At 42.4% G+C, this 24090-nt stretch overlaps 1 protein-coding gene across 1 annotated transcript in view; it reads right to left on the reverse strand.

Annotated features, from left to right (window-relative positions):
* PDE10A (phosphodiesterase 10A) overlaps positions 1-24090 on the reverse strand; it is a 574288-nt gene that overhangs the window by 487167 nt on the left and 63031 nt on the right. The window lies entirely within an intron of this gene.

The following is a 24090-nucleotide window of genomic DNA, read 5'->3' on the forward strand; positions in this document are numbered from 1 at the left end:
TTGGGAAGGGTTTGCAGTGCCTCGTGGGGCAGGTACAGCAATACATGATGCAGGTTTCTCAATCCAATCATTCCATGGGCATCCTACTAGATTGCCAGCCACTTTTCAACTGAAGTGGGTGGGGGAGCATGTGTGTATGGGGTGTGGGGGAGACAGACAGTGTGTGTTGGGGGAGCATGAGTGGGTCGGCATGCTGTCTCTTTGTCCAGACAGCCACTGAAAGCAACCTGTCCTGAGGAAGAGGGAGGGGGAAACCCCAACATCAGCCCTCGCCTCCCTCCCTGGCTCTGCACAACCATCAAGCTCTCTCGCTCTCTCTCTCTCTCTCACACACACATACACACACAGAGGGGCTGTCAGAACGGAGCTTTGAAAGGGGAGGGGTGCATGTCTGCAGAGTTCAAAACAATGAGCAGAGCTGTCACCGCAGGCATTGTGGGACACCTCCGGAGGCCATTTACAGCGATAAAAGCAAGTGAGGTGTTTACACTGGCACTCTGCTGATAAAACCTTTGCGCAAAAAGCCTTATCATTCTCCTGGAGGTGGTTTTATCACAGCACTGCAACTGAGGAGTTTCCTCCAAAAAGTGGCTTTGCAGTGCGTACACCTCTGCAGTTTCATCACCAAAAGCTGCCTTTTGGCAAATAAACTTGGCCGTGTAGATGAGGCCTAAGTGTTACAGCAGTGCCGCTGTGGTGCTGTACATTTAGACAAGCCCTTGGACAAAAAGCTGTAGCATTGGGAGGCTTATTGAAATGCTGGGAAAGATCAAAGAGGTAACAAACTCTTCTGGAACAGTAATAGGGGGAGAACTTTAACAACTTCAAAATAAACTGGTTTACCAGCACATCCAGTTCTGGTTTGGCAGTAAAAATTCCTTTATACCATAAATGATTGTTTCTTGGAAAAAATCAGTCCTTGATGTTATAAAAAGGAGAAACTACTCTTGACTCATTCCTGAGTAACTCACAGGGGATGGGTCTATGAGGTAAGTACAATGAGCCACTCAGCAACAGTGACCACAGCATAATTAAGTGTGACATCCTCTCTGGAGAAATTCATAGCATTTGTTAATACTGAGATACTATGCCAAGAAGGCTGGAAGGGATTTTCTGAAAATAAGAAAGTTAGCTAAAAACTGCATGAAGTTAGGAAATTAACATGTTTAGGATCCACATGAAATACTCTTTGTGCCAATTTAACTTCTGATATAAGGGCACGCAGCAAAGGGCATCCCTCTGACTTCAGTTGAAGCTGTACCCTTTAACCCAGGGCTGATGTAATCCTACCAGATTCGCAGAAGGTTGCAATACTTAAACAAAAAATTGAATTCAAAATGGGAGGGAAAAAGCTGTGATTAAAATTGCTAGTTATAAGAGTTACTGTATCTTTTTAACTTTACTACTTAAATAACTGACCCTTTTCTAACAGGGCTGTTTTTATAGGCAACACATGTCAGATACTGTACATCTGCATTAGTCCCTCTCTACACTGACTTAAAAACAAAAAAGACAGTTGAAATATTTTGATGAGTTCCCCCCTCCCATTCTAAAAAAGAAGAACTAACCTTCAGTTGAGAGGAATGAAGAAAGGAGAAAGTGCCACATCCAAAAATTGTTAGAAAACTATTGAGTTCTTTATACAGCTAGATAACCCAATCTTCCTTTGATCTTTCTACAATAGTTTGGCTATGGGGAAGCATATTATTTGATACACTGATTGTAATCTATCTAGATTGACATAGCCTGGCCACTTCCAGCTATACCCTTTGAATGGAAGGTGCCCATAAGAAGCTGGATTTTTAATATTTTACACACACACACACACACACACACACACACACTTCAGCTCTATGACAGTACATCAGAACAAAAATATAATAAAAAAAGAATGGGGGAAGGCAAGGAAGAACATTACCATCTCTCCTTTGGAAAAGAAAATATTTTGTAAGTGTTTTCAATATTCTTAAATTCTTTAGCTTGATGTTTTCGAATTCAAAAAATCCATTTCATTTTCATAGCAGGGATTGGTTTATATGTTTATACAGCACAAAGGTCCTCTGATTCTGAGTGGGACCTTTATGCATTACCTCAATTAAAAAAAAACAAAAACACACAGTACATTTGAAACCCTTTCCACTGGTTTTCTCATATAATCAGATCTGTATAAACCTTACTAAAATATATATCTCATAACTAGTGTCCTTGTGTCAGAAGACAGCTCACTAAGTCCCTATATCTTTTGAAACAGAATGTTCTAAAATGCAATGTTGCAAAAATATCTACAGTACTGCTCAGGGTCAACCTCAGAGTCCAGTGGATATAGTGTACTTGGATTTTCAAAAAGCCTTTGACAAGGTCTCTCACCAAAGGCTCTGAAGCAAAGTAAGCTGTCATGGGATAAGAGGGAAGGTCCTGGCATGGATCTGTAACTGGTTAAAAGATAAGGAGTACATGTGGCACCTTAGAGACTAACAAATTTACTTGAGCATAAGCTTTCGTGAGCTACAGCTCACTCGATGAAGTGAGCTGTAGCTCATGAAAGCTTATGCTCAATTAAATTTGTTAGTCTCTAAGGTGCTACACATACTCCTTTTCTTTTTGTGGATACAGACGAACACGGCTGCTACTCTGAAACCTGGTTAAAAGATAGGAAACCAAAGGTAGGAATAAATGGTCAGTTTTCAGAATGGAGAAAGGTAAATGGTGGTGTCCCCTGGGGTTCATACTGGGACCAGTACTGTTCAATATATTCATAAATGATCTGGAAAACAGGTAAACAGCAAGGTGACAAAATCTGCAGATGATACAAAACTACTTAAGATAGTGAAGTCCAAAGCAGACTCTGAAGAGTTACAAAGGGATCTCACAAAACTGGGTGATTGGACAACAAAATGGCAGATGAAATTCAATGTTGATAAATGCAAAGTTTTTCAGTGTGTATTACAATCCCAACTATACACATAAAATGATGGGGTCTAAATTAGCTGTTACCACTCAAGCAAGATCTTGGCGTCATCCATAGATTCATAGGTAGATTCACAGATATTTAGGTCAGAAGGGACCATTATGATCTAGTCTGACCTCCTGCACAACGCAGGCCACGGAATTTCACCCACCACTCCTGCGAAAAACCTCTCACCTATGTCTGAGCTATTGAAGTCCTCAAATTGTGGTTTAAAGACTTCAAGGAGCAGAGAATCCTCCAGCAAGTGACCCGTGCCCCATGCTACAGAGGAAGGCAAAAAACCTCCAGGGCCTCTTCCAATCTGCCCTGGAGGAAAATTCCTTCCCGACCCCAAATATGGTGATCAGCTAAACCCTGAGCATATGGGCAAGATTCACCAGCCAGATACTACAGAAAATTCTTTCCTGGGTAACTCAGATCCCACCCCATCTAATATCCCATCACAGGCCATTGGGCCTATTTACCATGAATATTTAATTACCAAAACCATGTTATCCCATCATACCATCTCCTCCATAAACTTATCGAGTTTAATCTTAAAGCCAGATAGATCTTTTGCCCCCACTGCTTCCCTTGGAAGGCTATTCCAAAACTTCACTCCTCCGATGGTTAGGAACCTTCATCTAATTTCAAGTCTAAACTTCCCAATGACCATTGTGGATAGTTCTCTGAAAACATCCACTCAATGTGCAGCAGCAGCAGTCAAAAAAAGCTAACAATGTTGGGAATCATTAGGAAAGGGCTAGATAATAAGACAGAAAAATCACATTGCCTCTATATAAATCCATGGTACGCCCACATCTTAAATACTACATGCAGATATAGTCGTCCCATCTCAAAAAATATATATTGGAATTGGAAAAGGTACAGAAAAGGGCAAAAAAACAAGTAGGGTATGGAACAGCTTCCGTATGAGGAGAAAATAATAAGACTGGGACTTGGAAAAGAGACGACTAAGGGGGGATGTGATAGAGGTCTATCAAATCATGATTGGTGTGGAGAAAGTAAATAAGGAACTGTTATTTACTCCTTCTCATAACACAAGAACTAGGGTCACCCAATGAAATTAACAGGCAGCAGATTTAAACCAAAGAAAAAGAAGTACTTCTTCACACAATGCACAGTCAACCTGTAGAACTCTTTGCCTGAGGATCTTGTGAAGGCCAAGACTATAACAGGGTTCAAAAAAGAACTAGATAAATTAATGGAGGATAGGTCCATCAATGGCTATTAGCCAGGATGGGTAGGGATGGTGTCCCTAGCCTCTGTTTACCAGAAGCTGGGAATGGGTGACAGGGAATGGATTTGTCATACATATAAAGAGAAGGGTAACAACTTTTATATATACAGTAACATCAAATCCCTCCTGGCCAGAGGTACAGAATCACTTACCTGTAAGGGGTTAATCAGTTCCATTAACCTAGTTGGCACCTGACCAGAAGGACCAATGGGGAAAGAAGATACTTTCAAATGGGGGGGTGGGAGGGAGAGGGGAAGAGGTTTTGTTTGTGCTCTCTGTGTGTTCCCTCTCAAGACAAAGAGAGAGACCAAGCAAGTAATCCATCTTCTACTGAAATGACACATCTAAAATTACAGAAATTGTAATAGCAGGGAAATGCATTAGGTTATCTTTTGTTTTAGCTTGTGAATTTTCCCTATGCTAAGAGGGAGGTTTATTCCTGTGGTTTCTGTAACTTTGAAGTTTTGCCTAGTTTCTGTGTTTTAAATCTTATTACCCTGTAAAATTACCTTCCATTCTGATTTTAGAGGTGCGTTTTTTACTTTTTTCTTTATAATAAAGTACTGCTTTTAAGAACCTGATGGGTTTTTAGTATCCTAAAAACCCAAGTGTTTGGTCTCTGCTCACCTTGTTTACCTATTTGATTGGTATAGCATTCTCAAGCCTACCCAGGAAAGAGGGCTTGGGGCGATATTTTGGGGAAACAGGAACTCCAAGTGGTCCTTTTCCTGACTCTTTGTCTAACTCACGTGGTGGCAGCAATACTGTCCAAGGACAAGGAAGAATTTGTGCCTTGGGGAAGTTTTTAACCTAACTTGGTAGAATTAAGCTTAGGGGGTCTTTCATGCGGGTCCCCACATCTGTACCCCAGAGTTCAGAGTGGAGAAGGAATTCTGAGAGGATCACTTGATGATTACCTGTTCTGTTAATTTTCTCTGAAGCACCTGGCACTGGCCACTGTCAGAAGACAGGATACTGGGCTAGATGGACCTTTGCTCTGACCCAGTATGGATGTTCTTATGTTCAACCTGCTTCTCACAGCAGACATGTATCAACATGAGGAAGAAACAATTACTTACCTTACTGGAACTGTCGTTCTTCAAGATGCATGGTCCAGTCTCAGTGCCCATGTGACCCATGTGCTCAAGTATAGATTCTTTTGACCAATAGTGTCTATTGAGTGTCGTGCTTGAGCCATGAGTATCCTGATGCCTCCAGCTGAGCACCTGGGGGGGTACCGGCAACTGCCCCTCAGTCCCTTCATCAATACAGAATACTGTAAAGGTAAGTATGACCTAAAGAGCAACCCTATGCAAGAAGCCAAGGGGCTCTGTGCTATCTAGCAGTAAGCCTCAGCGGACCCAACCAGCTCAGTATACTCCAACTCATTGTTGCCAGAATCTGTGTCTAAAAGGTGTTATGCAAGGTATCAAATGTGAATTGGTAACACACTGGCTCATTAATATTATTGCCTGATGTATGTACAAAGAATGTACAGAAAATTACAAATATGTGCTGAAAATTATGTCAGTAAAATGTGTGGCAGGCAGAGCATAAATTACACCACTCTAGACAAGGGAATTTGCTTGTGCCTTCTTGACTGTGTCTCCTTTGTAAATCAAGCCAAGGATGGCCAGAAAGACAATGGGTGAAGGAGATTGCCAGGACATCATTTGCATTGTAAAAAGAAACAGCAGGGAACAAACCAGCATGGAGCCTACATCAGACAGCCTACAATCCTGGCAGTTACAGGCTGGTAAGTCTAACTTCAGTACCAGGCAAATTGGTTGAAACTATAGTAAAGGACAGAATTATCAGACACATAGATGAACATGATATGTTAGGGAAGATCAACATGGCTTTTGTAAAGGGAAATATGCTTTACCATTTTATTAGAATTCTTTGAAAGGGTTGACAAACGTGGACAAGGATGATTCAGTGAATATAGTGTACTTGGATTTTCAGAAAGCCTTTGACAAGATCCCTCACCAAAAGCTCTTAAGCAAACTAGGCAGTAATGTGATAGGAGCATCCCATTGTTCTTACCGTGGAAAATTACAGCAACAGGATGGAGTTTGGAGTCACATGGGCAAGTCACATGGCCATGCATGCCCAACCCAAAACATAACCCCAAACTGGTAGCTATTCTTTTAGAAGATATACCAAGCCAGCCACAAAAGTAAACTCCTGTTTCGCCACACTGGCTAACAAGAAAACAAAGGCAGTTTCCTCAGGCATTCCAGTTCTTATATCACCACTGAATTCAGAGATGAGTGGTTCTTTACAACCCTTCTTATCCCAAAGGACCAGCCACACACCCAGGTCAATATATAACTTAGATCTTACCCAAAAATCACACTAGTGCCATTCTAAGAAAGAAAGAATTGGCTAAAGGAATCAATTACACACAGTAATGGCAAAATTCTTGGTTCAGGCTTGTAGCAGTGCTGGAATAAACTGCCGGCTTAAGTCAAGTCTCTGGAGTACATCCACAGCTTGGATGGGTCATTCAGTCCTTTGTTCAGAGCTTCAATTTGTAGCAAAGTTCCTCCAGAGGTAAGAAGCAGGACTGAAGACCAAATGGAGGTGTTTCCAGGGCATTTTATAGCTTTTGCCATGTGGAGGGCATCCCATTGTTCTTACTGTGGAAAATTACAGCAACAAGATGGAGTTTGGAGTCACATGGGCATCTCCCATGGTCCACTGTCAATTAAATGTTCTTTCAATGGGCCACTCAATTTGAGTAGTCCCTCCAAGATGTGCTGGCTAATTACTTTGTGGGCGTTACCCCAGGAGCAAACATTTGAAATTCAGGTAGAGCACCAATACTCAATTTTAAATACAAAAATGATACATGCATTCTTTGTACAAGATTTGCTGCAAATATATAATAGTGGTTGCAACAATGATCTATATGGTTAAATTGTAACCAGATAACGTCACACCTCTCTATAGACATTTCAACCTAGGATAGTTTCTCAGGTCTGCCACCTAAAAAGAATGGCTTACGTGTGGAAATCTCCCTTACCTCCTATGCAATGAAGACCAATGCAAAGAATTCATTTAGCTTCTCCACAACCACCTTGTCTTCCTTGAGTGCTCCTTTAGTACCTCAATCACTCAGTGGCCAGATTGTTTGGCAGGCTTCCTACTTTCGATGTACTTTTTAAAAAATTGCTGTTTGTTTTTGTGTCTTGCTAGTTGCTCTTCAAATTCTTTTTTTTGGCTTGCCTAATTGTAGTTTTACACTTGACTTGCCAGATTTTATGTTCCTTTCCATTTTCCTCCATTTTTAAAATGCCTTTTTGTCTCGAACCACTCTTTTTACTTTTGTTTGGCTATCATGGTGTTTTTTGGTCCTCTTACTATTTCTTTTCATTTGGATTCTATAGTCTGAACATCTATTACGGTGTTCTTAAGAAGTTTCAATGCAGCTTGCAGACATTTCACTCTTGTGACTGTTCCTTTTAATTTCCATTGAACTAGCCTCAGCATTTTTATATAGTTCCCTTTTTTGAAGTTAAATGCTACTGTGGTGGGTTTCTTTGGCACTTCTGCCCCACCCCAAGGATGTTAAATTTAATTACATTATTGTGGCTATTACCAAGTGGTTCAGCTAGATCCACCTCTTGGACCAGACCCTGCACGCCATTTAGAACCAAATGAAGAATTGCCTAAGGGATGTGTCTATCCAAACAGTGTGCTCCTCAACACCTTTATGGTTTTCCCCAGCTCTTAGTTTAAAAATTCCTCTACAACCGTTTTAATTTTACACACCAACAATCTTGTTTCATTTTAGTGTAGGTGGAGCCCATCCTTGCAATTTAGGCTCCTCCTTTCCCCAAAGGTTCCCCAGTCTACAATAAACCTAATCCCTCCTCCCAACACCATCATTTTATCCATGCATTGAGATCCTGCAGTTCTGCCTGTCTAACTGGCCCTGCACATGAAACTGGAAGCATTTCAGAGAATGTTGTCATGGAGGTCCTGTACTTCAATCTCGTACCTAAGAGCCTACATTGAACCTCCAGGATCTCTCTCCTGCCTTTCCCTATATCACTGGTACCTATATGTACCACAAGCACTAGCTTCTCCCCAGCACTGCACATAAGTCTGTCTACATGTCTCAAGAGGTCCACAACCTTTGCACCCAGTAGGCAATTCACCAGGAGGTTTTCCTGGTCATCAAAAAACCCAACTATCTATATTTCTAATAATTGAATCCCCCATTACTATTCCATCCCTCTTCCTAATAACAGGGGTCTTCTTTCTTGGAGAGGTATCCACAGTGCGAAAGGATACCATGACATCATCTGGAAGGAGTGTCCCAAATATGGGATTGTTTCCCTCCACTCCAGCCTGGGTGTTCTCCTTCCTTGAGACTTTCATCCTCCTCAACAGCACAGAGGCTGTCAGACTGGGGATAGGACCACTCTGCTGTGTATGGCAAAGTCTCGTGTATGTACCTCTCTGTTTCCATTAGCTTCTGTAGTTCAGACACTCTGGTCTCAAGAGCCTGTACTCGGTCTCTAGGGGCCATGAACTGCTTGCACTGAATGCACACATATGCCACCTGCCCACAAGGCAGCTAATCATACAGGCTGCATTCAGTACAATATAAAGTGGTTAGGCCCCACTTTGCCACTGAACTTCTGCCTGCATTACTTTCACTCTTGCAGGGGTTCTTTGTTTATTTGTTCTTTGCGTGTGTGTGTGGTTTTTCATTTGTTTGTTTTTGAGGGGGGGCAGTTATTGGCTTAAGTTTATTAGGTATGTCTGGCTCTCATGCTCCCTCTCTCAACTCCCTTGTAACGCTCCCTGGAGTTCGTATTGACTTTGGTTTGTCTACTTTTAGACCTGGAAAGGTGAAAAGTTGCAGAGACTGCTAAACAGACTCAGTTACCTGTGGAGACAACTTTCCGCAAATGATCCAATGGTCTAAGTATGGATAAACCTAGAGCCGTTTTCTCCTCAGGAAAGCTGCCATTACCACTAGCTATTCTGTGGAATACTCAACTGGCAGTGGAAATTGCACACTTGAAATCTCAGACCCTTTCTGTGGGCAGGGTGAACTGCTATCTGGAAATGAGCATGCTAGAGGGCAAAAGCTGGCCATCAGCCAAGGTGATCTAGGGTTGGAATCATCTGTGCCAGAGTTACCATCCAGAACTTGAACTTGCAAACTGAAGGATTTGTTTGTCTTAGGTCCAGAAGAGGGCACCAAACCCCTTTCTTTTGGGGAATTAGAAAGTAAGGAATTTAAAATCCCCTCCTGCTCCATGTTCTGCTACCTCTTCCACTGCTCTGAGAATTAGAAGTGACTGCACCTCCTGCTAGAGCACGCTGTTGTCAGAGGGGTCCCTGAAAAGGAACCAGGAAGGTGGGTGGGGTTTGGGGAGGGACTGATATTGGGTGGAATAGCCCTGCTCTACAATTTCCAGGGCTCAGTAGTCCATCATGATGATGGTCCAAACCCCACAAAAATAAAATAAATGACTCCCAAATGGAGGGAATATAAAGAGGAAAATCCAACAGAATTTGTACCCAATTCACAAGGAAGGAGTCAAATCTGCTGCCTTGATGATGATGAGAGCTGAGGTGCAGACATGGCAATGGATGCAGAGGAGTTCCTTCTGTGGAATTTGTGGGGGTTTCTAGGTGGTTCAGGTTGCCAGTATGGCTTATTGACAGCCTCTGATGTGCTTATGGCTTCAAGTGCTTCTGCTTTGGTGTAGGAGCACAGACTCATAAAGACCTCCATTTGCTGAGTCCTTCAGAGGGTATAAAGCTTCACCTGTTCTCAAACTGAAAAGTTCACATCCCTTAAATAGAAGATCCTCAGTTGCAATTTGTACCTCCTTGGGGATCCCTGATGACTTGAGACAAGAGGACCTCTCCATTGCTATTAAAGTGGCCACAGATCTGGAAGATGTGTTAGAAGTACCAAGGACTGGTTGGGGGGAGAAGGGGAGGTTAACATTCCATAAATTGAACTTCAGCAAGCCAAGACTTAAAATCCTCCCTTTTATCTTAGGAGTAAGATTTTGTCTGCAATTTTAGACATGAAATCCAAGTTCAAATAATCGTACTTTGCCAACAGGGCCTGGTTATTGGCAATTCTCATTTGGAGACTTGAGGTAAATATCTTTTCTAGCCAAACTTCTATTTTTTAGGTTCCTTGTCTTTTGGTATCACTTTTTGTTGACTTTTTCTGGACCTCTCATTCACCACAGTGACAAATAATGACCCCCAAAGCCCTCAAAGCACTTGGCTGCAATGGTCTGCTCTTAGTGTTGGTGCCAGAGATTTGTGCTTTATTTCTCGTTTGAATTTATCTGGCTTAAATTGCCAGCCATTGGTTCTCATTTTGCCTTTCTCCACTAGATTTTTCTCTCTTTGTAGGTATTTATATATTGTAATCAAGTCATTACTCAATCTTCTTGTTGATAAGCTAAACAAGCTGAGCTCCTTAAGTCTTTCACCGTAAGGCATTTCTTCCTGATAACACCATCCTGGCTACTATGGATGTAGAAGCCCTCTACACCAACATTCCACACAAAGATGGACTACAAGCCGTCAAGAACACTATCCCCGATAATGTCACGGCTAACCTGGTGGCTGAACTTTGTGACTTTGTCCTTACCCATAACTATTTCACATTTGGGGACAATGTATACCTTCAGATCAGCGGCACTGCTATGGGTACCCGCATGGCCCCACACTATGCCAACATTTTTATGGCTGATTTAGAACAACGCTTCCTCAGCTCTCGTCCCCTAAAGCCCCTACTCTACTTGCGCTATATTGATGACATCTTCATCATCTGGACCCATGGAAAAGAAGCCCTTGAGGAATTCCACCATGATTTCAACAATTTCCATCCCACCACCAACCTCAGCCTGGTCCAGTCCACACAAGAGATCCACTTCCTGGACACTACAGTGCTAATAAACAATGGCCACATAAACACCACCCTATACCGTAAACCTACTGACCGCTATTCCTACCTGCATGCCTCCAGCTTTCACCCTGACCACACCACACGATCCATCGTCTACAGCCAAGCTCTGCGATACAACCGCATTTGCTCCAACCCCTCAGACAGAGACAAACACCTACAAGATCTCTGTCAAGCTTTCTTACAACTACAATACCCACCTGCAGAAGTAAAGAAACAGATTGATAGAGCCAGAAGAGTTCCCAGAAGTTACCTGCTACAGGACAGGCCTAACAAAGAAAATAACAGAACGCCACTAGCCGTCACCTTCAGCCCCCAACTAAAACCCCTCCAACGCATTATTAAGGATCTACAACCTATCCTAAAGGATGACCCAACACTCTCACAAGTCTTGGGAGACAGGCCAGTCCTTGCCTACAGACAGCCCCGCAACCTGAAGCAAATACTCACCAATAACCACATACCACACAACAGAACCACTAACCCAGGAACTTATCCTTGCAACAAAGCCCGTTGCCAATTGTGCCCACATATCTATTCAGGGGACACCATCACAGGGCCTAATAACATCAGCCACACTATCAGAGGCTCGTTCACCTGCACATCCACCAATGTGATCTATGCCATCATGTGCCAGCAATGCCCCTCTGCCATGTACATTGGTCAAACTGGACAGTCTCTACGTAAAAGAATAAATGGACACAAATCAGATGTCAAGAATTATAACATTCATAAACCAGTCGGAGAACACTTCAATCTCTCTGGTCACGCAATCACAGACATGAAGGTCGCTATCTTAAAACAAAAAAACTTCAAATCCAGACTCCAGCGAGAAACTGCTGAATTGGAATTCATTTGCAAATTGGATACTATTAATTTAGGCTTAAATAGAGACTGGGAGTGGCTAAGTCATTATGCAAGGTAGCCTGTTTCCTCTTGTTTTTTCCTACCCCCCCCCCCCCAGATGTTCTGGTTTAACTTGGATTTAAACCTGGAGAATGGTCAGTTTAGATGAGCTATTACCAGCAGGAGAGTGAGTTTGTGTGTGTATGGGGGTGGGGGGGATGTGAGAAAATCTTGATCTATGCAGGAAATAGCCCGACTTGATTATGTAAAGAGCTGTCACTTTGGATGGGCTAGCACCAGCAGGAGAGTGAATTTGTGTGGGGGGGTGGAGGGTGAGAAAACCTGGATTTGTGCTGGAAATGGCCCACCTGTTGATCACTTTAGATAAGCTATTACCAGCAGGACAGTGGGGTGGGAGGAGGTATTGTTTCATGATTTCTGTGTGTATATAAAGTCTGCTGCAGTTTCCACGGTAAACATCTGATGAAGTGAGCTGTAGCTCACGAAAGCTCATGCTCAAATAAATTGGTTAGTCTCTAAGGTGCCACAAGTACTCCTTTTCTTTTTGCAAACAATTTTTGTGACTCTTCTTTGCACCCTCTCTGATTTATGAGACTCCATCTCTCTACGCTGCATCTATAAGCTCTGTGGAAATAATTGCACATCAGACATGGAAGGAACTGGGGCAAGACCAGATCATATTACCAGCTATCTTTTGCTCCTCCATCTCCACAGTAACAATTCTATACCAATAAAAAGCACGGCTTCCAGTACCTCTGCATATATCTAGCTAAACTAAGTATTTATACTACCCATCATGGTGGTAACTGAGCAGGTCTTTTGAACTTTCTGATACTCTGTATAACATGTAGACTGTAGTAGCACCTAGAGGCCCCATCCAGGCCAAGGCCCCATCCAGGCTAAGGCCCCATTGTACTAGGTACTGTACAAACATTCAGTAAAATGATTAAGTTGCGGGATGAAAAAGAGGCCCAGATTATGATCTCAATGACTCTAGTATATATCCAGAACCACTATACCGAAGATAGCGGAGTTATTCTGGATTTACACGAGTGTAACAGAGCAGAATCTGACCCATAATCTCTGACATAGCTGGGAGGAAGCCCAACATGGCTGTGCCACTCCTGATTTTTGAAGCCTTTGCATGCAGCACATGGACTATATTTTGTGCTTTCCTGATCAGAAACATAGGACAGACTCCCAAAAATCAAAACAAGAAAGGGCAAATATTTTTCAGTAAGCAAATGCTGTGAACTAAGGCCTACAAACCAGTGCAGACCAGGGAAATCAGAAGACAGAGGGAGCCTACATTACTAAAGTTCAGAAGATTTTTTTTTCCTCAGCTCCCTAATTCAGATTTTAAAATTAGACTATTTATTGCATTAGCATCAGTTCTTTGTTCAAAGAGCTCTTACTGAGCTTTAAAAGTGTGAGAAAAACAGCAAGGCCACAAAATGTTCCCAAATTACATTCAAATATGTACACTATCTTCATTTATTAGGCACATTAATCTTCTAAGGAACTTTTCTGGCATTTAATTAACATGTGACAAGATACCAAAGTTAAGGGAAAATGCCAGTATTTAGTACACTATCCATACACATTATTACAGCATTTGCAAAATTAAAGTTTCAAATGGATTTGTCTTTATTTTAATGTGGCACTTGGGTGTGTATCTTCCGTCCTATTTTAAGGGTAAAACTGAGCCCACACTAGGTCATACGGTAACAAGGGGTAAAATTTTCTAATGCGCTTAAGTGACTTAGGAGCCCAACTTTCATTTTCGAATGAGACTTAGGCACTTTTTAAAGCTGTACCCAGGGGCTTTTTGCTGTTATACAGTGACCCATTGTTAGAATTCATTTTGGAATTCTCACTCTAGGAGATTGAGCCCATTGCAGTCATCTATAAAGCAGTCTGGGCTGTGGGATTTCAGAAAGTCTGCACATTCTGCCTGCCCAGCATTTAAGCAGAAATAAGAGAAATAGTCTACAATTAATGTACAAATAATAAAGTCAAGAAGATTAAAAAATGCATCCAAGAATGAAGAGGTGGAGAAGAGCTATTATTTGAAGTAAACTGTCCCATCAAATCAGAGCTCCAGTTCCTTTACAGGCACAAATCCTGCTCCTTCCACAATAGATCTCAATCCTTACCTTTCCTGAAATGTAAAAAACAAAAAACAAAAAAAACAAGTCACTGACTTCTCTTTCAGAGTATTTGCCACCTATCCTGCCCATTTATCTTTGGCTTCTGAAGCACGTCTTTCTAAACACTATCAGATGACAGAGTGTATGAGACAACCCTCAGTTTCTATCCAATCAGCTGGCGACATAATTTGATGGATTCTTTATAAGATAATATATTACGGTTTTGCTGCCAGATTGAATTCAGAACACACCACATGTTTTAAAATTCTCTGGTACTAAAGACAGTCTCCCTGGATTCCTCTTTGCATGTCGCATAATTTATGTCAAAGGCAATCACATTAGACTTTACTTCTCTTTTACTGCATCATGACTGGTATTTAAAATAAAGCACTGTCCACCAGGCATGTGAATACAAATAGTTAAAATATTTAATTTACTGAGTAACTATTACTAGGTGATAAACAAGAGTACAGAATAGAAAAAACACACCTTACACAGGTTTAATCAAAATCTGAACAGCAATAAAAATATTGGAAGAACCAAAACTGACATAAATATATAGAAACAGAAGAACAACGTAAGATTTAGGTTGAACTATTTTCCTTACTTATGATCTTAAACAACGAGTTACCTTAGCCCCCCTCTTGGTCTAGAAGTTTGAAGAGGCCACCTTTTGCTGTCAGACACAGGTTGGCCTGCCTTTCATGCTCTGTCAGAGACAATGAAGCCATTTTACATTATTCACTCATCCCTTCAGTCCACTCACCAAAAGAGTCTGGGACTCTAACTCTGCTCTCAGCCAGAGATGTTCCATAACTAAGCCTTTTCATTCTCCCCAGGAGCTTCTAGAATCTGCTCTCTAAATTTCCACAGTAACAGCATACAGCTAACAATGGCAACTGCCCATTCAACTTCACAGCATGCACCAGAAGACAGTCAGAAAATCAGTCAAAGGAGAACTGTGCTACTGCTGTAGAAATCTGATCTGAATCAACAACACAACAGAACATACAAAAGTTGATTCTTAATATTGCAACTGCACAAATTTGGAAGGGTTTTGTTTGTGATTGTGTCCTTAACTAAACCCTGCACCTCTTTGGACAGGTCTTGAAACTATTCCTGCAAGTGGTTTTGTAAGCTCAAGTTGAAATGCCAGTGATGATCTCTCACTCACCATATCCCCCCCCACTCCAGTCCTCAACATGCCCCATGATATTCCTGTTTACCATCAGTCTCACCAGGAGGGATTATTATCCTTCTACCACTCCTGTGCCTGCTGGTTGGCTCGCTTCCCATCTGCTTTTTGGAAGGAGATGACTGGATGAAGCCACCAAGAATTGCCATTGCCCCACAAGGTCCTCTGAAGGGCTAGGAGGTGTCCCAGTTCTCCTCCCCATTCCTCACTAAGGACAATGGAAGAGAGAAACCCTCCCTCTCCTCCTGCTGCAGCAAACTCTGCACTAATCCCAGGGTCAAGGAGGGGCAAGCTGCATAAAGACCTAGTGTGGTACCTAGGGAACCTTAAGGTTCCTTTAACAACTACCTATGAGGTGTTACCTTCCTACTCCCCCTGCAGTCTTTTAGAGGTGAAGGGGAGTCAGACCACCTCCCGGCTTTGCCAGGAGACCTTTCCTGTCAGCCTCTCATGCTCTGGAAAGACAACTGGGAGGGAGCAGCCAGACAGATTCCCCTTCCCCAAGACTAGGATGAGGAAAAGGTAGCCTCAAAAATAGCAGTGGCAAGTATGGAAGCCATGGGGCATGGTAGAGAGAACTGGAGGGCGATCAGACAGCAGTAGGCAGGAAGTTAGGCTATTTCCCAACTGCACAAACTTCCTCTGCCCCAGTTTGCAAAATGTAGCAAACTGCATATGTATGCAAGGACACTGAACAGCTTGCACTTAATAGCCACATGTTATATGCTCCTTAAAAAAGAAAAAAATCATCTGTAGTCCTCTCCTTAAAGGGGAATGAACAAAATACATGACAAAAGTTTGCTTTACAAAGTTTCAGTTTACATACCACCTGATGAAGTCCATGCTCTATCACTTGGCTTTTTAATGCCTCGCTTCCCATTAGTTGTCCAGGATTATAAGCTCTTTGGGGCAACTGGAGTGGATCCAGAATCAACACCAGACTCACCTACAACAAGCATCTTGATCAACAATGATAAGCAATACAAACACTTCAAGAGGAAAGTAGTACAATAAGGAAACCGTGGGGTAAACAGACACAGGGAGCTACTCTTGGTACTCTGGAGAGTAAACATGACCCGAGGACAATGAGAATACAGAATTTAAAGAATTAGGAATCTGAAAAAACAAACAGCTCAAACTGGAGCTAGCAGGGATTAAAAAGTATTAAATATGAACAGTTTGGCTAAATAACCACTAAGGGGAGGATACGATAACTATTTGAGTTTTTGAATAACGTTTACATCAAAGAGGGAGAGAAGTCAGTTAAGATGATACATGGGGATAGAACTAGGAGTAAGGGAGACCAGAAGAGACTGGAATGGTGGGCAGTATCAGTAGTAATTAACTTAAAGTCCTACTCCCAGGGAAAAAGAAAACGAAAAAAAACATACAGCAGATAAAATGGCAGGAGCTTGTAACCAGACACCCCCATCCATATCATTAAAGGCCTGAGCCAAAGCCCACTAAAACCGATGGGAGTCTTTCTATAGATTTCAGTGGCCTTTGAATCAGGCTCGAACATTTATTTTCATCTTGCCTTAATCTACTATGTAACCAAGTCCTACAGCTGCCTCAGGGAAGGTACAAGCTGTCCAGTCTCTCTCCTGAAGCAGGAGCATCCAGCATTGATGAGTTTTTCACATTCCCTGTCAAACTCTTATAATCCCTCCCACCTCACATTTCCAACAGACCTGTACCATTCTCTGTCATCACATTTTCTGTTATCACATCACATGACAATGGTTCCATGTCTAGTTGGCAGCGGGTATCAAGTGGAGAGCCCCAAGGGTTGGTCCTGGGGCCGGTTTTGTTCAATATCTTCATTAATCATCTGGAGGATGGCATGGATTGCATCCTCAGCAAGTTTGCAGATGACACTAAACTGGGAGGAGACGTAGATATGCTGGAGGGTAGGGATAGGATACAGAGGGACCTAGACAAATTAGAGGATTGGGCCAAAAGAAATCTGATGAGGTTCAACAAGGACAAGGGCAGAGTACTGCACTTAGGAAGGAAGAATCCCATGCACCACTACAGACTACGGCCCGAATGGCTAGGCAGCAGCTCTGCAGAAAAGGACCTAGCGGTTACAGTGGATGAGAAGCTGGATAAGTCAACAGTGTGCCCTTGTTGCCAAGAAGGCTAATGGCATTTTGGGCTGTATAAGTAGGGGCATTGCCAGCAGATCGAGGGATGTGATCATTCCCTTCTATTTGACATTGGTGAGGCCTCATCTTGAGTACTGTGTCCAGTTTTGGGCCCCACACTACAAGGAGGATGTGGAAAAATTGGAAAGCGTCCAGCGGAGGGCAACAAAAATTATTAGGGGACTGAAACACATGACTTATGAGGAGAGGCTGAGGGAACTGGGGATGTTTAGTCTTCAGAAGAGAAGAATGAGGAGGGATTTGATAGCTGCTTTCAACTACCGGAAAGGGGGTTCCAAAGAGGATGGATCTAGACTGTTCTCCGTGGTAGCAGAGGACAGAACAAGGACTAATGGTCTCAAGTTGCAGTGGGGGAGGTTTAGGTTGGATATTAGGAAAAACTTTTTCACTAGGAGGGTGGTGAATTACTGGAATGGGTTACCTAGGGAGGTGGCGGAATCCCTTTCCTTTGAGGTTAAGGTCAGGCCTGACAAAGCCCTGGCTGGGATGATTATTTGGGGATTGGTCCTGCTTTGAGCAGCGGGTTGGACTAGAGGATCTCCTGAGATCCCTTCCAACCCTGATATTCTATGATTTTAATCCATCTTTCACTTCTGACACACATGACCAGAGTGGGAAACTGAGTTTGGGTCAAGGGAGTGTTCCTTGTTCTCTAGTGTGCAATCCTTGCCCCGACTTGTATTTGGCTCCCTGAGCTGGCCTGGTGTCATAACAGACTGATAAATAGTTGTGTCACCCCTGCCCACCTTGCAATGCTTTGGCTGAAGCAGCTCCCACCTGGGCTGCTCACAGACAGCCTTCTAGCATGCAAGGCACACCCTGAGCATGTGTGGATAACTGTGACCTGCCAGCCACACTTGGTTTATGCTCTGGCTCTCACCAGCCTTGGTTATACTGCAAGATGACCCCAACACACCCCCAGTCTTAGATTTCCTCCCAGAAATGTATCTCCTGTATTGCTCAGCAACACTCCTGGACAGTAGAAGTTTATATAAAATGCATTATTTCTTTAATAGAAATAATATGCAGACCCCTGCACGGTTATAAAATTTATATAATTTCAGGTCGCTGGTTGCAGGCGCCAGCACCCCATGCAGGCAGCTCCCCTAGCGTGGCTGTACCATCCCTAGCCCTGCCCTCACCAGCAGCTGTCCCTGGTCATGCTAGTGCATGCAAGCGGCTCACATGTTCCCAGATAGGAGAGACAGACTGCTGCATGGAAGGAACTCCTGTCCAGGGGCATGCAAGCTGCTTGCACACTGACACAACCAGGGACAGCTACCAGTGAGCCTGGTGCCCACCCCAGTGGGCGGGGCTGGTGGTACAGCTACACCGGAGGAGCTGCCCATGTGGGGCTCTGGCTCCTGCGAGTGGCAGCCTGATATGCTGCTGCTTTCACCACAGCAGTTCCCAGTAGAGCCCTGCAGCTCCGTGGCTATCTGATTTATATCTGCATATCCGCATCCATGGACATACATTTTGTATCTGCACAGGGCTCTAAAAATACACACACAACTTGCTATCCTAAATGGAGTTTCCCCAAACACTTCAATTTGAACTTACTGGATAAGATAAAACAATAAAACAAGTTTATTAACTACAAAGAGATAAATGTTGAATATAAGTAATGAGGCATGAAAGTCAGAAATGGTTACAAGAAAAATAAAGATACAACAGGTGCCTAGCTTAACAAACTATGTTAAATTCAAAGCAAAGCTCTCTCAGCGCATGCTTTCAGCAGTCTTACTGATCAAACTTCTTAGGTCAGGACCCCTTCTCCCAGAATCCAACTCATGCTTCCTTTGTTGCTTCAGGTGCTGCAAATGCAATGGTCAAGGGGAGAAAGATGGGTGCCTTGGGGTGTTTACCCCTCCTTTGTATAGTTACAGTCCCACGTTGAAAAACATTTCCAGCGGTGTTCCAGGAGACAAAAAGTCGATGGGAAAGGATGTTCCCTGCTGCTTTTTCCTCATCAGTTTGAGCTTCAGAAGCTGGGAATGAGCGACAGGGGATAGATCACTTGATGATTACCTGTTCTGTTCATTCCCTCTGGGGCACCTGGCACTGGCCACTGTTGGCAAACAGGATACTGGGCTAGATGGACCTTTGGTCTGACCCAGTAGGGCCATTCTTATGTTCCTTTGTTTATTTCTTAAATCCACATTAAGCAGAGCACACTTTCCTTTGAGACAGACCTGTTTGCTAACCTCAGTTTGAAGCAGGTATTAACACCACCATACAGTAGAATCTTATAACTTCACATACAATGTTGCCACACACATTTTATCAAGACAATAATGACGAGTAAATTATGAGTTTTCAAATGATAGCTCACAGGCATACTTTGTACAAAGTATATTACAATAGTGCATAGACATGGGTACATTCTGTCACACAGGTTGAGTGAGACATTTGATGACTGGACTGTCTGAGGCATATGGCAAGTCCTGGCGTGAGGAACAGGGAGAGATGAGAAAGTTTTGAGAGAGCAAAAAAAGCAGTGGGAAAGAAAGTAAAGCAGGAGAAACAAAATCCAAGCTTCTTTTCTGTCCCCTCCTACATACTTCTACTTACCTCTTATATAGTACTTCTCATCTAGGATCTTAAAGTGCTTTACATGGGACGGCACATATCACCTTCCTCCCCCACTTTATAAATAAATGGGGAAATAGAGAGAGATGAAGTGATTTGCACAAGGTCACACAGCAAGTCAATGACAAAACCTTGAACAGAACCTTGTTTTCCTGACCACTAGACTAGTACTTTTACCACTGTACCATGCTTCCTTCCTTGCAAACTCTTCTCATGCCTCAGGTTGATACATGGCAGCTCTCAGAAGAATGGGCTGACAGCAATGGAGTGTGCCTTGCACCTGGAAAAGAATGTGAACCAGTCACTCCTTGATCTGCACAAGCTGGCAACTGACAAGAATGACCCTCACTTGTGTGACTTCATTGAAACCCTAAGACACCTATCACTGTGACATCTGAGCAATTAAGTGGATAGATATTCAGGCGATCTTGATTTTAAGAGGTGTTCCCCAATGTAAAAAAAAATATGACAACCTCTTCTCTAGCAAGATGGATTCAGGGAAGTTGCATATTTACTTGCTCCTTTCTTGACCTTTAAAACATGCACCATTTAACTACACTAGTAAAGCAGGACTGAGTATCTCTCTCTCTCTCTCTCAGCATAAGCTTTCGTGAGCTGTAGCTCACGAAAGCTTATGCTCAAATAAATTTATTAGTCTCTAAGGTGCCACAAGTATTCCTTTTCTTTTTGCGGATACAGCCTAACACGGCTGCTACTCTGAAATCTCTCTCTCTCTCTCTCTGTTTACCACAGGGTGGCAGCAAGAGTTAGAAGATAAAAGGAAAAATAGCTAAAGGGGAGAAAGAAGAACACTACATTTGCCTTCTTAGATATCAGTGACATTTTAAATGCTGTGGGATTCATTCCTATCGTGTAAATAACTCTATAATGTTCGTGATTCTTTGCTTTTGAGATCAATACATAATTTTCAACAAAAGTGAAGGAAAACTGAATTTTTGTGGGACAGATAACTTTGGGGTTGAAATGAGTGATATCCTTCAAATGAGTAACCTATAGAAAGAATGTACCAGCAAAACATCCTACAGAAAAAAATTAATGTTCAAAATTAATCTGGACAGAGAAGGAATTTTCCTTCTCCGGGTACATTTAAAAGTTAAAATGTATTCTAGATAAAGCCTTAAAACATATTCCAGATAAACTTTTAAATGTACCTGGAGAAGGAAAATTCAAGGACCTGAGTTTGCTCAATGGGGGACATCTGACAAACTATAAAGGACTTTGGCTTTTTAAAAATTAAACAAAGTATACATCTACTTAGTGTAGAACATTCATAGTTATCTAACAAAAATAATTTTATTTACAAAGCCACTCTGCTAATGTGCTTATAATGATGTAGAACAGAATAATAAGAAAAAACTCCCTTTTAAACCATGGAAATTATAGAAGAATCCAAAAGAATTAACAGAAAATTAAATCCTTCCAATAGATATTTTTAAGCCAGGCTATAGAATTCTCTAGCAGGGGTATCTTATTTTATTCAAGTAAGCTATAGAATGCAACAGAGAATGGCACCTATGCTGTTGAACTCTACAGTGTTGGCTGAAACAAAAACTATTAAAAGGGTTTCATTCTTTATTAAATTCTATAGGTTTTAGAGTAATTTCCATAGAAACCTTCTTAATTTCTACAGACCCTTATTGATTTCATCCTTACTAAATTCCATAGGGTTTTTCTATAAGTGGTATGAGAACAAAAAACTTAACAACGGGGGGGATGCAGGATGTCAGAGCTATTCATGAAAATGGTGCCTGGAATAGAAGTCTGGCTAATGTCACCAAGAGATTTTTAAATTTTAAAGTAAATTCTTGAATCAAAATATTCTCTTTTTTTCCAAGCCAGATCTTGTTGGCTATTGGTGATGGCTGTTGATTGTTCACCGCCAAAGCAATCCAATAGGTCCTCCAAGATAGCTGGTAACCCATCATACTTCTAAGCAGTAGGATATTTCAGATATTTGGAAGACATCTGTCACTGAAGTACCAGTGGACCCCCAATAAGCTTTGAATCAGACCTTACATAATTAGGCTCAGGTGTGGTCGCAGGACTCCAGTCTCTTGGGTTGTCAACAAACCTGTAACATGCACACTTCAACAGGTTAGCTCTTTCCCCCACGGTTCTCACATACTCCTCTCTAATTGTTGTTTAAAAGCCCTGCAGCACTACAGGACAAGGTTTTTCTGGTCTTAAAATCAAGGTGGCCACTATCATGGCTACTGTGCTAGAAACGTACACTTTGTATACGAGAAAGTAAGACTATAAAGTTGGTAAGGGGAAAAAATGACAAAGTCTTTGCTTCTGTCTCAAGGACATAAGAGTCCATTCAGCTTACAGATGAACTGGCCAGAAAGAATCCATGCTCAGATACCTGGGGACGTTCAATGTTCTAAAATAAGACTGTTTCCCATATGCATCAAACACACCAAAATGATTTATTCTGGAGCAACCAGCAGCTGCATTCCTACATTTCTCCCATCCATGACACTGTCATTCCACAGCTATGAAGGAAGATTCTGAAAAAAGTGTTTTTATAGCCTTCTGAAACCTTCTTGCTGCAAAAATAGACTGTAACCATCCTTATGGTGTGTTGTTGCTCAGCAACCTTTTCTCTTTTCTTCTTATCTCCCTGATCTCTAATTTCTCATAGGTCTTTGTAGCTATCAATCATTCACCAATCAGAAGCAGCACTGCCTGCTAAGCTTGCAGGACATTCCACCCTCAAGTGATGACGCAGAGCTAGAGAGATGGGACCGTGGGCAAGCAACAGCAGATAGGACACAAACTTGAGGGAGAGCGGCTAATTTGAAAGAAATAATAATAATAGCGAACATTCTTGCCGCGTAGTCCCCTACCCTAAGGGAATATCTCCTTCAGCTTTTATCTGAAGTTAAAGAAATTTCTGGGGAGCCAGCTGGGTACTTTTTCCCCTTGGTCAAGTTCAGCACTAGAAAAGGAGCATGGAAGAGACAGAAGGGAGAACAAAAGAAGATAACCTCTTCTCTGGTGGCTGAACAGCAGTGGAGCAATAGGAGATGGGATGTTGGGACACTCAGTTTCACAGCTGATGGTGAGTTCACTTTACTAATGGGAAATGCTAGGAACAGGGCTAAGAATCTCTTGTGCTGACCTCCATCACACACAGTCCTGTTTATAGCCTCTCCCAAGCTGACCCAATGGACTAGTATACCAGCGCACACCAAGAGAGACAACAGAGGAAGCATCTTGATCTTTTAAAATGTACCTCAATGCTCTCAACAAAATACCCCAGGAGAAGGAATACAGCCAGTATATCCTCAAGTCTCATTTTCCTAGACCATTCCTCCTCGTTCCCAAGACTTCCTAACAGCACAGGACAAAGGAAGCTTTTCCTGCTTTAATGAAGCTTGCTGCCTCCCAGGAATGGTCAGAACCTTGTGAACGTCCTACTGCCAGCTTGGAGAGTTGTGATACATAAACACAATGGAAGTCTGGGCAAGCATGTGATATCTGCAAGGTTTGATTGCCACCTGGTGAAACCCTTTCCTTCTTCTCAAGTGATAAGTTTTCCACTGTGATTTCTCTACAGACCACACAATATTTCAACTGCCTAACCTCACTGTGATGACTTTGGGAATCTGCGTAAAATTTATCGATGCTGGTTCATTTTCTGAAATTGCTGAATGCCTCAAGGTTTAGCGAGTCAGCCATAAGCCCTGATGCACATCACCTCCTCGCCTCTGGAAGAAGCTATAGAACATATAGATGTGTGCCTGAAAGGCCAAAAAGAGAGAGCCTGATTGGATGGAGCCTACTGAGACTCAGGAAAGCTTTAAAGCACATGAGCCTAATGTGTGAGGCCAAACACAGCAGCCTGGTGAGTGTGTCCAGCACAGGGAGCATAACCAGGGCTGACACACATACTTATTCCCTGGGATCACCACTCAAGCATTTTATT

Source organism: Lepidochelys kempii, chromosome 3, assembly GCF_965140285.1.
Source record: "Lepidochelys kempii isolate rLepKem1 chromosome 3, rLepKem1.hap1, whole genome shotgun sequence".
In the NCBI taxonomy this organism is placed as follows: Eukaryota; Metazoa; Chordata; order Testudines; family Cheloniidae; genus Lepidochelys; species Lepidochelys kempii.